At 42.4% G+C, this 13944-nt stretch overlaps 1 long non-coding RNA gene across 1 annotated transcript in view; it reads left to right on the forward strand.

Moving 5' to 3' along the window:
• Positions 1 to 12890: 12890 nt before the first annotated feature.
• Positions 12891 to 13944, forward strand: part of LOC144771099 (uncharacterized) — a 169993-nt gene continuing 168939 nt past the window's right edge. The window contains exon 1 of the long non-coding RNA XR_013599106.1: positions 12891 to 12985. This is a non-coding gene — a long non-coding RNA (uncharacterized LOC144771099). The remainder of the gene's footprint in view (positions 12986 to 13944) is intronic.

The raw sequence follows: 13944 nt of genomic DNA on the forward strand, positions 1-13944 counted from the left end.
ACAGCTACTTGTCCTATCTTTAAAATAATCTGTCACAGCACAGTATAAGCTTATCACAGCTGTGGGTCTTTGATGACAGAGACAATCGGGGTAACAAATACCACTAGAGTTCAGGGGGGGAAACCCTTTCCCGAATGCCAATACACTCATCTGAACTTGGATCAATTTCCTTCCTTCACATCGGAGGAAGAAAGTGAGTCTTTCTCCAGGGGGTGGTTTACAGGTAGACAGACATTGAGGGAAAAGAAAGAGTTTTTCCTTTCCCCCATTGACTATATGTAGTAGATTTTTGCTCCACGATCGAGGGTGGGGCAGTGATCATGGAGCAGGAATCTCACCCAGTAGACCACCACCACCACGGTTTGTTTTTTTTGTTAGAAAAGCAGCCTCTTAGGCAAGGGTCACTCTCCATTGGGTATTATTACATTTCCATGTTTCTCCCCCTCTTGGGTTAGAGCCACTTTTTTTGCCGATCTGGCTCCCAGGGGTAACCAAAACCCACTAGACACCACGGATAATGTTTGTGATAAAAAATTGAGGGGAGTGACTCCCTGGGTATAATATTTTAGTGCAAACTGCCCTCTGGAGATGGATAGTAGCCCACTAGACACCAAGGATTGTATTTCAAAGTGGAGCGACTCTTTGGGGGATAGTTGTGTTTGTATTTCCCCCGGAGGAAGATCAGCTGTTTTTAGGCTGATCTGTCCTCTGGGGTGGGGGGGGGGGACTAAAGCCCACTAGACAACAGGGAATATTTTTTTGAGGGAAGGGCCACTTCCCTGGGAGGGCAATATGTTTTTTATTCGACCCCCCGTGCAGATCTACCCACGGGGTACCATAGATTATGATTGGAAGGAGAGTGATCTAGGGTAATTTTATTTTTGCATTCTGCCCCACCCCTTGAGGGCAGATTATTTTGGTTTTTGGTCTTATTTGAGTGGATTGGGCCTTAGGGTTGGTGGTAACACTTGAGTCATCTGAGAATAGGATTATGTATGTGGGGGCTCTGCTTCTGGGTTAAGGTTTGCTTCCATCTATTGGTGTCTTTTTGCCTTTGTTACATTTCCTTTCAGGGGAATTGCACTGTCTTTTGATTAATATTTTGTTATCATTTTTATTTGTGTTTTCTTTTTTCTTATTGCAGAACTAATCGCTTTCTTGGTGGTGAATCCTGTTTGCAGGTGCAGCTTTGGCAGATCTGTAGTTTGTGGAGTTGTAGTTGGCAAACAACTAATTTTGTAATCTTTTCATCTAATGTGTATCCTTGGCCTGTTTGTATAATTTTGTTGACAGCTGTACTAATGTTTGCATTTTTAGCTTTTTGTGTGACTGTCTTTCAAAGTAGCATATTCATTTGTGCACTTTCTATTCTGTCCGTGATATGTGTAATGTGTTTTTTTTCCTTTCCAGTGGGACTTCTTTGGTGCTTGCTGTGTCTGTGCAGAATTGGCCCAGTTGGTCCTCAGTCTTGCTGTCTCTGGCAAGTGAGTGGTATCATTATTGAGCATATAGTTCTTTGTGTGCTTTGATTTGATTGACTTTTCCTTCCAGATTATGATATGCCAGTAGTTTTTCTTTCTGTTTAGTAAAGCCACAGTTTGTTTGATTACTTACACAGCTTTAGGTATTGTGGACATATTGTTGTGTTACTTTCATTAGTAAGGATTATGGCTAACCTCAGATTGATTGCTCAGCAGGTGTTTGGTTTACTTTTCAAATTTTCCTCTGACCATGGTTCTGAGAGTGACTCTGCACCTGAGGCAGAGGACAAAGTAAAAGATTTTGGACATGAAGTTCCTGTCTGAGAGGACTTATCTGATGATGAAGAGCCCCTATCAGTAAGGAGGAAGTGCCTCTTTTAGAGGAGGACATTGCTGTGCCGATAGTGCAGCAAGAGGAATCTGGATTGCAGCTGTGGGCTGGAAGGCTTCCCATTGGAAGTTCTGAACTCTGGGTTGCCCCAAACATTGTGCATCCTGTGTTGCCTGTCTGTAGTGGTGTCACACGGTATAAAGTCGATACTGAAAACATTTTGTCAATTAATTTCTTTCATTTGTTTATGGACGATGAGTTTGTTGACCAGACTAATTTGTATGATGAACAGTATTTGAGGGACAACAGTGTCTGGATGAGGTGAGGAAGTTCAGGGGTTTCACTTTGTTGATGAGATTGATAAAAACACATTGGCTATCTTCATATTGGCCTACTAGCCCCTTGATGGTAACTGCTATATTTCCTGCAACCATGAGTCGTGATCAATATTTGCTTCTGCTAAGGATGCTGCTTTTTGTTGATTATGATATAGCATTTCTATTGGATCACCCTGATTGTGATCATCTCATCAAGATTTGGCTTTGTAGGTTGCGTTTCAGAGATCTGTGTTCCAGGGAACAAATTGCTGTAAATGAGCGTTTGGTCCTGTTCAAGGGTTGATTGGTGTCAAGGCAGTACATTCCTAGCAAGAGGGCACATTATAGAATTAAGATGTATATGCTGTAGAGGTGGGCGAAGAATTCCGCTCCTCAGGTGGAGTTCACAGAGTTTTGCCTACTTAGTTCCAAAAAACTCAGTGAACTGACACAGAGTGGAGTTTTTTTCTCTAAAAGGGCTCGCCAACATTGAGTTCATGAGAAAAAGCTGCATGTGAGGCCAACTACGGGAGAGATTTCTCAGCACTGGTGTTTGCATCACACACGCATTGAGAAATCTGCTGCTCATGTTGAGGAAGGTGTCGCTCAAGTAGAATGTCTGCAGAAAGCAGCAGCGCTCTCTGGTGCAATGTGTAATGCCATTTGCCCTAATTTTACAGTGTGAAACAAACTCCTAGTGCTAAAAATCAGTGCGAGAAGCATGACTTAACAGACTACACCACTGGTGGAACTCGATGGAGCGCAGCAAAGTATTCAGGCACTTTGCAGAGTTCTGTGGAGTAAAACTCCTTGAACTCTGCACAGGCCTAATATGTTGTCTGATAGTAGTATTAGATATGTCTATATTTTCAAAATGTACACGACTAGTAACTGTTCTATTGACCCCTCTTGATGTCTGTCCACTTTTGGAGTTAGTGAGAAAATTGTGTGGGAACTTGGTAGAGGACTTCTTAACAAAGGTCACCATTTATACGTAGATAACTTCTACATTAGTATGCAATTGTTCAAAGAAGTGTTCAAAGTGGACACTGGTGCATGAGGCACAATATGCTCTAACCGTTACCCTAAAGAGCTTGTATGTAAAAGTCATCAGAGGGGACAGCGCAGTGCTGTGCGTAGTGAGGACATATTCAGACAGGAAACATGTCCACATTCTGACAACCATTCATGATGAAAATACTACACACTTACTTCCCCATGCAAGCACTACCATTGAACCTCATGTGATCCATTCCTGTTGTGGGTAGCAACCCGAGGCACATAAGTTGGGTAGTATTTTTATTGGAAATAGTTGGGGAATGCTGGGTTGTAGAAAGTTTGTTGATGCCTGTACGAAGCTGGCTCTGCATGTGGTATACCACTAGGTGGTTATATCATGCAGACATTCCCCCAAAAGTGTACAGGGCTAAATGTAAACCTAAAGTGCTCCATTTGCGGTAGTGTGGGTGAGCAGCCTTAAGCCTAACACAGACGAGTGTGAGACATTTGTTATACAAACATTGACCAATTAATGTCACACAACTCAAAAGGAGATACACACCAATTTGAGAGAAATAGGCTTCTTTCACAATTTATTTTAAGACCAAGATGTTTGCAGAAGTATGTTTTCCAGGAAAAATACTTAATACTTTAAAAAGTGGCCACCTTGCAATTTTCAAGCTTTGCAATGTTAACCTATTGATGAAAACAAGGATGTGTTTTTTCAGGTAAATACATGACTTACAGTTCTAGTCTTCTGGGTTGCAGGTCAACACCGTGCAGGGTTCAGATTGGCACCAAACTGCACCACAAGCGGCACAGGAGCAGTAGGGTACAGAGGTCAGATTTGTGGTTGTGCCCAATGTTGTCCAAAGGAGACGGGAGGTTCTTGAAATTGCGCTACTCACAGATGAGTAAATCAGTGTCAGGGGTCGATCTCTTGGAGTTAAGGTATGTATAAGGGGAGCCACAAGGCAGCACCAAACTTACACCCTCAGCAGCTCTGAGGCGGCCGGGTGCAGAGTGCCAACACAGTTTCGGGTGCCACAGACACAAAACATCGGGTATGGGGTAATTATCAATGCACCTATCTTTTTGACTATAATGGTGATATTGTATAATATATAAGGATGCAGAGAATCAGAGGCTCAAAACCCCTTAAACCTCCAAGGATAAGGATACCATATATTTATAACATCAACAAGGATTCAGCACTCCAACATGTATAAAAATGTATATTTTTCACAAGTTCAAGCAAAGTCAAGAGAAACACATCAATTCAGCAGGTACCAGTTTCTATGGTTCTTTATTGAAAACGATATCCATAAAAACGACCGTAGCCAACGCGTTTCGACCTAAAAGGTCTTCTTTAAGGCAGTAGCAACAACTGTAATTTATTTCAGTTTATTAAGTTTCATTTCTCCTGCCTTGTAGCCAAAATTGTCACCGTCATTGTGACGATTTTTGCTATGAGGCGGAAGTGGTTCATACATAGAACAAATATAAATGAGCTGAAAAACCCATGCTCACACTGATAGAATTGACGTTGGAATAGTGCACCAAGAAGCCATTCAACAAGCGGCCTTGTTGGGGGAGCTAATGAATAAGAGGTCTAACTGGCACTCCTAGATAGAGGGAGGGACCAAGTTTAATTACAGAAAAGAAATGGGAAACCTTCACAGGACTGGTGGGTCACTTGGACTAGGGCCATGGGCATCGTATGCAGAGGTGGGTCTGGAGGTTCTTTTCTTTGCAGGTGTTTTTTTCTGGACAGGTCCACTGTCCACTTGAGATTTTGGAGACTTTATCGAAGGCAGGCAGCCCTCCCAGGGCTTTGGAAGTCACCGGGCCTTCAGGATGAGTCGCTATTTTGTAGCAGAGACAAAAGGCAACAGACAGGCCAGCAGGGCTGGTGCAGAGTCAGTCACTGATCCTTCTTCTCTCATGCTGGTGTGGATCCTCAGGTTCCGGGCTTCTTAGGTCATCATAGATCTGATTTGAGGGTCTGGGGGAACCACTTAAATAATGTAAAATGTGCTTTACTTTGCCTCCAGCACTTGAGGGGTGGAGTTGGCAAAGTAGGGCACACCTCCTATTCTTCCTAAGTATTCCCACCAATTCTCCTGCCAAAAATGTTGGTTTGCACCAGGGGCTGCCGTCTGTTGCTATGAGCAGAGGCTGGGGTCACCTTACAAAGTTAGAAGGTCTTTGATGCATCTCTCTTGCACACTGTGCCCATCCTGAGGGAGGAGGTGTGGCACATCCAACCAGAATGTGCTTTGGTTCTGACCACAGAGAGTAGAGGCTTTCTGTCCAGGGAGTCCGGAAGCATGTCTGGTGGTGGTAGGCAGCCTAAAGCCAGTCAAAGACCACACCAGGGTTGGTAGCTTTTCAGGGGGCAACTCTGAGGTGCTCTCTGAGTACATGTTTTAATAAATCCAACTCTGACATCAGTGTGGGTTTATTAGGAGGAGTTGCTTGGTACCAAACACTCCTGGTTTCAGTGAAGCCATCATGATGTTGGGAAAATTGAGTTGTCGAGTTTCCAGCCCATGTACTCTCTATGGCTTCCCTGGCACTTACAATATTAAGGAATAGACTTAAATATTGTACATTCATATCTGCGCATCTTGGTATGCCCACACCTGAGATATAGTGCACATTCTCTAGGGCTTGTATGGCCTGCAAGTGGGGTGACTTCCCATACCTTAGGCAGTGCTGGTTGTCATGGCACACAGGCAGTGAGCCATGCCGACTTTGAGGTTTTTCACTGCACCTAGGCATGCAAGCTGCAATGGCCTTGGTGAGTGGTCCCTAGGGGACATTCTCTAGCTCCAAGGCCCTAGGTGCCTTGAATACTACTTACCAGGGACATACAGAGTGCTGAAGTTGCCAATTGTGGTACAGTTTAGGGGAAGAATAACTGGCACAGGGAACCAGGTTGGCAGAGACCCTGTGCACTACAATTTAAACTACATAATTTTCCAGACAAAAAGTGGGGGGCTAACCATGTAAAAAAAACACTATCTCACAATGCCTGCACATTCCTATAGTTTACATCACAGGAATGCAAGGAAAATTGCTATTCGTATTCAATGTTTCACATTTGCAGGGTATTCTGGGTAAGAATATTTTGGGAGATCCACAAAAGAAATACCTCAGTGGACTCGTGTGGATGCCTCCCTTTAAGAAATGTGTGTGTTGGATTGGTTTACATATATGGCTGCCAGGTCCAGGACTAATTAGTACACCTACAGCAGTTATAATTATTGCCACAATATGTTTTGAGCTCTTCCCTTTCGTGGGCACTTGCCCTACCCACACAAGTGAGGTGCCATTTCTACGGGAGACCTCTTGGAATGCTGGGTGGTAGGAAATGTGTGCCAGCCTGGTGATCCAACTACTTTTCCACATAGATATGTGAGGAAAACATGACTTTTTAGCTAAATTTGAGCTTTGCAAGGGATTCTGGGTAAGAAAATGTTTTATTCAAACAAGCCAAACCTCCCTGGATTCCCTTGGGTGTCTTGATTTCATAAATGTCTGGATTTGGTAGGTTTCTGTAGATGGCTGCTGAGCCCAGGACCGAAAATGTAGGTGCCCCTTTGCAAAACCAATATGTTTTGGGTCCTTCCTTGTCATGGGCACTTGGCTCATCCACACAATTAAAGCCCATTTTCTCAGGAGAGAAGGGAAAGTGCTCGGTGGTAGGAAATTAGTGGCTGCTCACAGATTCCATGATTTAGCCTCACAGAAATGCATGGCGGAAAATGTGTGTTTTTAGGCAAAGTTTTAGCTTTGCATGGGATTCTGGGTAAAACAACTTGCTGAGAGCCACACAGGGAACACCAACCTGGAATCCCCCAGGTGTCTAGTTTTAGAAAATTTGATGGTGTGGTAGGTTTCCCTAAGTGCCGACTGAGCTGGGGGCCAAAATCCACTGCTACCCACATTGCAAATGATTTATCTTTTTTCACAGGAAAAAGTTGCTGAGTCTATGTTGTATTCAGCACCCTTTCCGGTGGCAGGAACTTTGCCTACCCACACAAGTGAGGCACCATTTTTCTCAACAGAGTTTGTGGCTGCCTGCAGATTCTAGGAGCTTTCCTCACAAAAATGCAAGAAATGTAGCAAAGTTTTAGCTTTACACATGATTCTGGGTAAAAAAAAGCCTTATGAGAGCTTGTGAAATCACCCCAACCTACACTCCCCCTGGTGTCTAGTTTTCAGTAGTGTGCTGGTTTGGTAGGTTTTCCTAGGTGCTGACTGAGCTGGAGCCCTAAATCGTCAGATACTCACACTGAGAGAGAAACGCATTGTTTTTTACATAAGAAATGTGATGTGTCTATGTTTTGTTTTGCACATTTCTTGTCACAGGCACTTGTCCTACCCACACGAGTGAGGCACTGTTTTTCTTGGGAGGCATGGGGGAATGCTGGGTGGAAGAAAATGTGTGCCTGCATGCAGAATCCAGTTATTTTCTCACAGAAATGTATGAAAAATCACCTGTTTTTTACGGAAAGTTTGAGCTTTGCACAGGATTCTGGGAAACAAAAACCCATATGAATTGCTGTATATTCGGTTCACAATGAAAAACCATTGTAAGCTCGATTGAAGCTTGATTGATGGCTCTGGGTACATCGGGTACTAGGGTAACCTCCAAATCCTCTATATCCCCACGACCAGAAAGGTCTAGCAGATGTAGTGGTATATTGCTTTCGAAAATCTGCCAAAGCAAGAAGAAGTTACGTATGAAAACATAGACACAAATGGATGTTTTTTTTCAATTTAATTTCAATATTTTTTATTTCAACTTTCTGTAGGAAAACCTTGAAGAATCTATACAAGTGATCCCTTGCTGAATTCAGAATTTTGTCTAGTTTTCTAAAATCATTAGCTTTCCGGGAAGCACATTGGGCTTCATACCCATTTCTATCACAAACTGAAAGGAGACTGAAAGCACAAGAAGTTGGAAAAATGGGCTATGTCCCAGTAAAATGCCTAAACTGTGTTACAAAATGTGGTTTTCTGAATCACGTCTGCCTATTCCTCAAAGATGGGAAGATGGTGATTTTAGCACCACACCTTTTTGTTGATTCCATTTACAGGAAAAAACAGACACTTTCTTTTGCTGCACTTGTTTCCCAGTTTCCCCCAATTACAAATTGTAGCTCTATTTTGGCTAATTTCTTGGTCCCCTACAGGGAAATCCACAAACCCTGGGCACCTTTAGAATACCCAGGATGTTGGAAAAAAGTATGTAAATTTAGCATAGATAATCTATGTGGAAAACAGTTATGGAGACCTTAGTGTGAACTATGCCAAACAGCCAAAAAAAAGACTTAGGCCCAAAAGTGTGCTCACGTCATACAATACACCTCATGGACTGAGAAGTAACACATGAAATAGAGATGCAAATGTGCTAAATCTAATTCAGAGATTTACATTTTGTGACATTACCTTAATGTCACAAAGCTGAGTGACTGGTGGCTCTGTGGGGAAGTCAAACAAAAAGTCATGAAACAACTGAGCCCAAAATGCATAATATACAGAAGCACTGAGAGCTACTCATGCAAAAAATGCTTTGACTTTGTAATTTTTCTGTACATGCCTTTGCATACATACCTGAACTGTGCACCTCTAAAAGGACAAAGAGTAACCGCCATGTCCATCCAAGCAATGACCTTCTCATAGGGCTTACAATTGAGCCTGCTCCTGCTTGCCTCCTTGAAGCTCTTTGACTACAAGAAATCATCAGTTTCAAGTTTCAAGAGTCAAGTTTCAAGTTTAGTTTATTTGATTTAGTTCTCTACTGAGAACAACAAATATGTATACAATAGAATAAAAATACATCTGTCATTGAAAATTGGTTAATTACTAGGTAATCGTTCTAATACCATTTGTTTTTAAGTTTAAAAAAATGTAAACAGATGATAACACGCATTCATTAGGAGGTGACTTAAAAATCAAGATCAAGCTCTGAACAGTTGTGATTTTACATTAGGTTTGAATTAGTTTTAATAATCACTTGCTAGCATCTAGAAGTGTTGAATTAGGGCAAACAAACAATAGATGTTTCAAGTCTTGCACACCTCCAATGCAGAGGTCACATGAACTGCTGGCATTTTCATTAAAAGTCCATTTAGAAGTAAAAGATTTAAGAGGGAGAATCCCGAGCCGAAGTAATATTATGCAACGCGTGACTCCATGCATTAAATTAATGCGAATATACTGTTGCGATTTCTTATAGTCTATTGTCTCAGCATAAACTTCGTAATGTTGTAAGTATAGTATAATGTTGAATATCAAATTCATAACTTATCCTTGGTGTTAAATGTTTTAGGAAGAGCCTCAGTTGTGCAGGAGTACAGGATTGCAACAGATCAATTGTAACCTTCGATACTTTGAATGCAATGGATACGTTTTGACTAAGAACGTACTTCGATGATCCTTGGTCGAAAGTCTCTGCTTTAAATAAAGATCTTAAGGTGCCTTGTTCTGCGTGTACCAAGTTATATGCCCATCTTATGATGTCGGTAATTCCTCTGACATATGAACTGACTAAGGAGAGCTCTAGGTGTAGAGCTTGAACAGGAAGAGCTTGATGCATTTTAATCAGTTTAAATAGGATTTGCCCTTCTTTAAGTTGAGTTTGTTGCCATTGTCTTATTAAGATATATTCGAGGGTGTACAATAAGATTGGTGGGCTCTTAGAACTGAAAACCTGGAGAAGAGAAGAAAAGTGCCTGTGTCCGGTGGAGGAATATACAAGTTGGAGTGCCCAAACATCAACATCTGCTTTGCTGCTCAAATGCTGCAGATGAGGGGAGTTTTGTAAAGATTGTGTAAAAATTCGCCATAAGTAGGTATATTTCTTTACAACGTATAGCGATTTCCCCCCCAATTTCCAGTTGTATTTTGTGTATTGTTTCCTTCCTCTAAACGGAACGATTTTCGTTTTCGTTATGTGTGGCACTCGGACGTTTTCAGAAAGAAATCATCAGCTTCATACGAGAGGATCAAGATTTCAAGGGCCAGATTTATCAAGGGCCTACATTGCCCGTGCATCACACAAGGCGATGAAAGACCACACAAGCACATACATCAGATTTACTAAGCCACGCTAAGCCACATAGTGAGGCTCAGTTTTGCATAGTAAATCTGGAATGATGAAAGACAACACCTTGAGTTACTCTGCTTAGGAGTTTCTTGGTTAGAGAATGGGTGTTCCCATGCATCTACCTATAGTTTTTGGTGCATTCCCAGATTCCCAGATATACTAAGACTTGTAAACCTGGAAATGCGTCACAATGTGAGTCACAACAAAGAGAAATATGCTTCTTACTCCTCGTTATTTCCTCTTTCTATGTGTGCTGCATTCTACAGCACACATAGAAAGAGGACATGGCGCTGAGAATTGTTTTTCTGCAGGAAGGTTTCCTTTACAGCGAAAATATTATCATTTTTGTAACACAGGCACCCTTGCACCATGGCACAAGGGTGCCTGCATTGGTGCTTGGCAGCCAGCCCAGAGAGAGAGAGCAGGAATGCACAATATGTTACTGAGTATGGGTCATTCCTTCTCTCGCAATTTGACGTATTGCAGTAAGTTGTCTTGATTTGTTGTGCTGTGCCAAATGCTGATAAATCTGGCCCTAAGACTTTATCAGGCTATTGCCATTGGTAAATTAGACTTTTTAGTAATTTACATATGAAAATTACTCTTACACTTTTGAGTAACATTATTCCTTTTAGGCTATTCACAGTATTGGACTGTAAAGTTCCTCAGTAGTGTAGACTTACATGTCTCTACCGGATGTATGACATTACAACGCATGCTCTTACATCGCATGCTTTTACAACGCGGTTTTTACAACGCATACCATTACAACGCATAGTGCTTTGGGGCGCTGGGTAGTGAATAGTTTAATTTACTATTCCAACTCCAGTCCCCATGGATAGTAGGGAAGCTGTTGGATAGTACAATAAACCTATTCCCTATCCTAGAGCGCCCCCCAGCGCAATGCGTTGTAATGGTTTGCGTTGTAAAAGTTGCGTCGTAAAGCCTATGAAAAAGGGAATGGAGCCAACCTTACGAATGTAAGTAACTGAAAAAGAACAAAACAGTAGTATCATACATGGCCAACACTCTCCCATAGAATATTTTGGCAGCAGAGACTTAAATTTAAACCCCATAGGGAATTGTTTGAAATCATTTAAATTAATTTTACTAACTTAGATATAGAAATAATTCTAATTTAATGTTAAAAATATAAATAAAATATGACAATTATTTTTCATGAATTGTTTTGTTACACTTTTATGGATTTAAAAATGAATGTAGCAAGATGTTTTAAAATAAATTAAATTACTTTTCGTGTTTCTCTTGTGTTTGAGAACTCTTTTCTTTAAATTTTGACTTTCTTGCTTGTCATTTTCTTTTCAGCGCACTGTGCACACATACAGTTTCATTTTTAATTGTTTACAAAGGTGGTGGTGGGTGCCGCACACACCACTCCTGGGATGCTGCCCTTGACCAATGTCGGGTGCTTCTCGTGTTTATGTTCTGCACCGTGTGCACTTCAAGTTTTGTTTTTAATTCTTTACAATGGTGGCGGTGGGCGCCACACACCTGTGGGAAGCTGCCCTTGAACAATGGCGAGAGCTTCTCATGTTCATTTTCTGCGCTTTCAGTTTTATCATTTGGTCACAATGGGGGCAGTGGCCACTGCACACATCACTCGTGGGAGGCACTCTGAGGTAGTGAACAGTCTTCTTCTAAAATGCACTTCTTGTATTTATTTCCTGCGCACCATGCACGTTTCCACTTTTTTTTTATGGTCACAATGGCGGCAGTGGCCACTGCACAGATCACTTGCGGGAGACGCTCTGAGGGAGTGAACTGTCTTCTTTTAGAAGGCACTTTTCATGTTTATTTCCTGTGGTCAATGCGCGCTTTCACTTTTATTTGTTGGTCACAATGTCGGCGGTGGCTGCCGCACGCATCACTCGTGGGAGGCACTCTGAGGGAGTGAACGGTCTTCTTCTAAAATGCACTCAACCTCAAATGTAAAGCAAATTAGTGCAGTGATTAGACTGCCGACGGTGATTTGTGGTGGCTGGTCTGTTGGCTCGAGAGCCTACATGCAATGGAAAAGAACACTCCTTGTTGTCCCGCCTGACTGATGACTTTTACATGTGGCAGTGTGGGCATTTGATTTCTGACTGCATCTTGGAGTGACAGGTGCATAAAGCACGTCCCAGAAGATCCATGATGCATATAATCGTCTTTGGAGTACTGAAGCAGACTCTGCCAGGCTGAACCTCAACTATTACAGAAAAGTATATCAGGCTTTCGGTTTTGGGTTGTTGCAGGGCAAACGGCCTTGTACTTACTAGCCATATATATGGTCTTTTAGTCATGCAGGGTTGCTGTGTCAAGAATGGTGTGTATTTATCATTTGCACATTCCGTCTGATGATAGCTGTCAGGAACTCTCATCCCTGTTCCAGCGTTAATGTTATTTTCTCTTCTGCATTCGATAAAAGAAGACAAAATACCCGCGTTGGCGGTGATTGGGGCTCAGTTGGAGGGCTTCCTTGCGCTCCATTCTGCTTGGTTTGTGAGCTCCTCGTCCATTCCTGAATGTTCCACTTGTGTGCACCTTTAAGTGTGGTGCGCAGTCTAGTTGTTTGAGTTTGAGATGCTGCAGTGTCTCCAACGCCGGTGCGCGAGCTTCGCTCAGCGCACTTCAACTGTAAAGCTACAGCTGTCAGTTGGGATTCTCAGCGCTCCTGTTTCTGTGAGGAAATTTGGTGAAGAAGAATTTCAAGTCATCTTTCCAAGTTTATAGGAAAGTAAGCAAAGCTATTTTTAGATATTTTGCCTGAATGCGAATTACATAGATACTTCTTTTCACAGTGAATTATCACAAGAGCTGCTGAGTAATAATTCTATGGCAGGACCGGAGGCTCCGATTATGCTATTTCATTTCTTTACTAGAAATGCTCAGCAGCCAATCACAATACAGTAAAGAAAAAACACACTACATTTTCCATGAATACTCTGGATAACCATAGAGTATACACAGTATATAAGGAACCATAGAGAATAACTCATCCTCTTTCTTTGCTGCTCTGCTCCGCAGCCAGTTAAGTTCTCTTTCCTTATCTTTATATTTAATTACATATTTGCTTTATTCATTGATATTGCGCTGCCTTGTGGTTTACCTTTTTGTGCGCGCTACTGTTGTTGTTATTGCCGCTGTGCTTCTCGGCTTTTGTTGCCTCGCATCGCCACGTTGTGCTGATTCGCAGTCTTGTTTTATGCCTGCCGGTGCAGGGAGCGCGTGTCCGCCTCCCCGGTTTCAGGCGCGTTGTGGCCGCAACTTTCATTCATGTGGAGTGGGAAATTGGGGACTGCGGGGCTGCGTGCAAGATTTGCGCGTCCCGTTTTTCAAGTTGTTCACTGGGGCATCTGTCAGCGCGCATGCGCGGCAGTCAGGTTATTGTTTACGTCCGTGTTACACGGAATTTAGAACGCGGGAGCAGCGATTTTCGCCACAGCTCGAGCCCACAACCTCCAGTGCTATTTTCCCCAATACGCCTTTATTAACTGATAATTTGGGCTGCATTAATCAGCATAGGCGTTGCCTAGAGTGGCATTGTGTAAAGCAAGCCTTTCCCTCCACATTTAATCTTTGTTTGTGACGTCAGGTGTTGCCTGCATTATTTTTGGCTTGCTTTGGGGTCTCCACTCCCCCTGAATTGCCGGTGGCATTATTGACTTTTTTCCTTCCTCAAGTGGGCAGATATAA

This window comes from Lissotriton helveticus, chromosome 1_1 (assembly GCF_964261635.1).
Source record: "Lissotriton helveticus chromosome 1_1, aLisHel1.1, whole genome shotgun sequence".
Classification (NCBI taxonomy): Eukaryota; Metazoa; Chordata; class Amphibia; order Caudata; family Salamandridae; genus Lissotriton; species Lissotriton helveticus.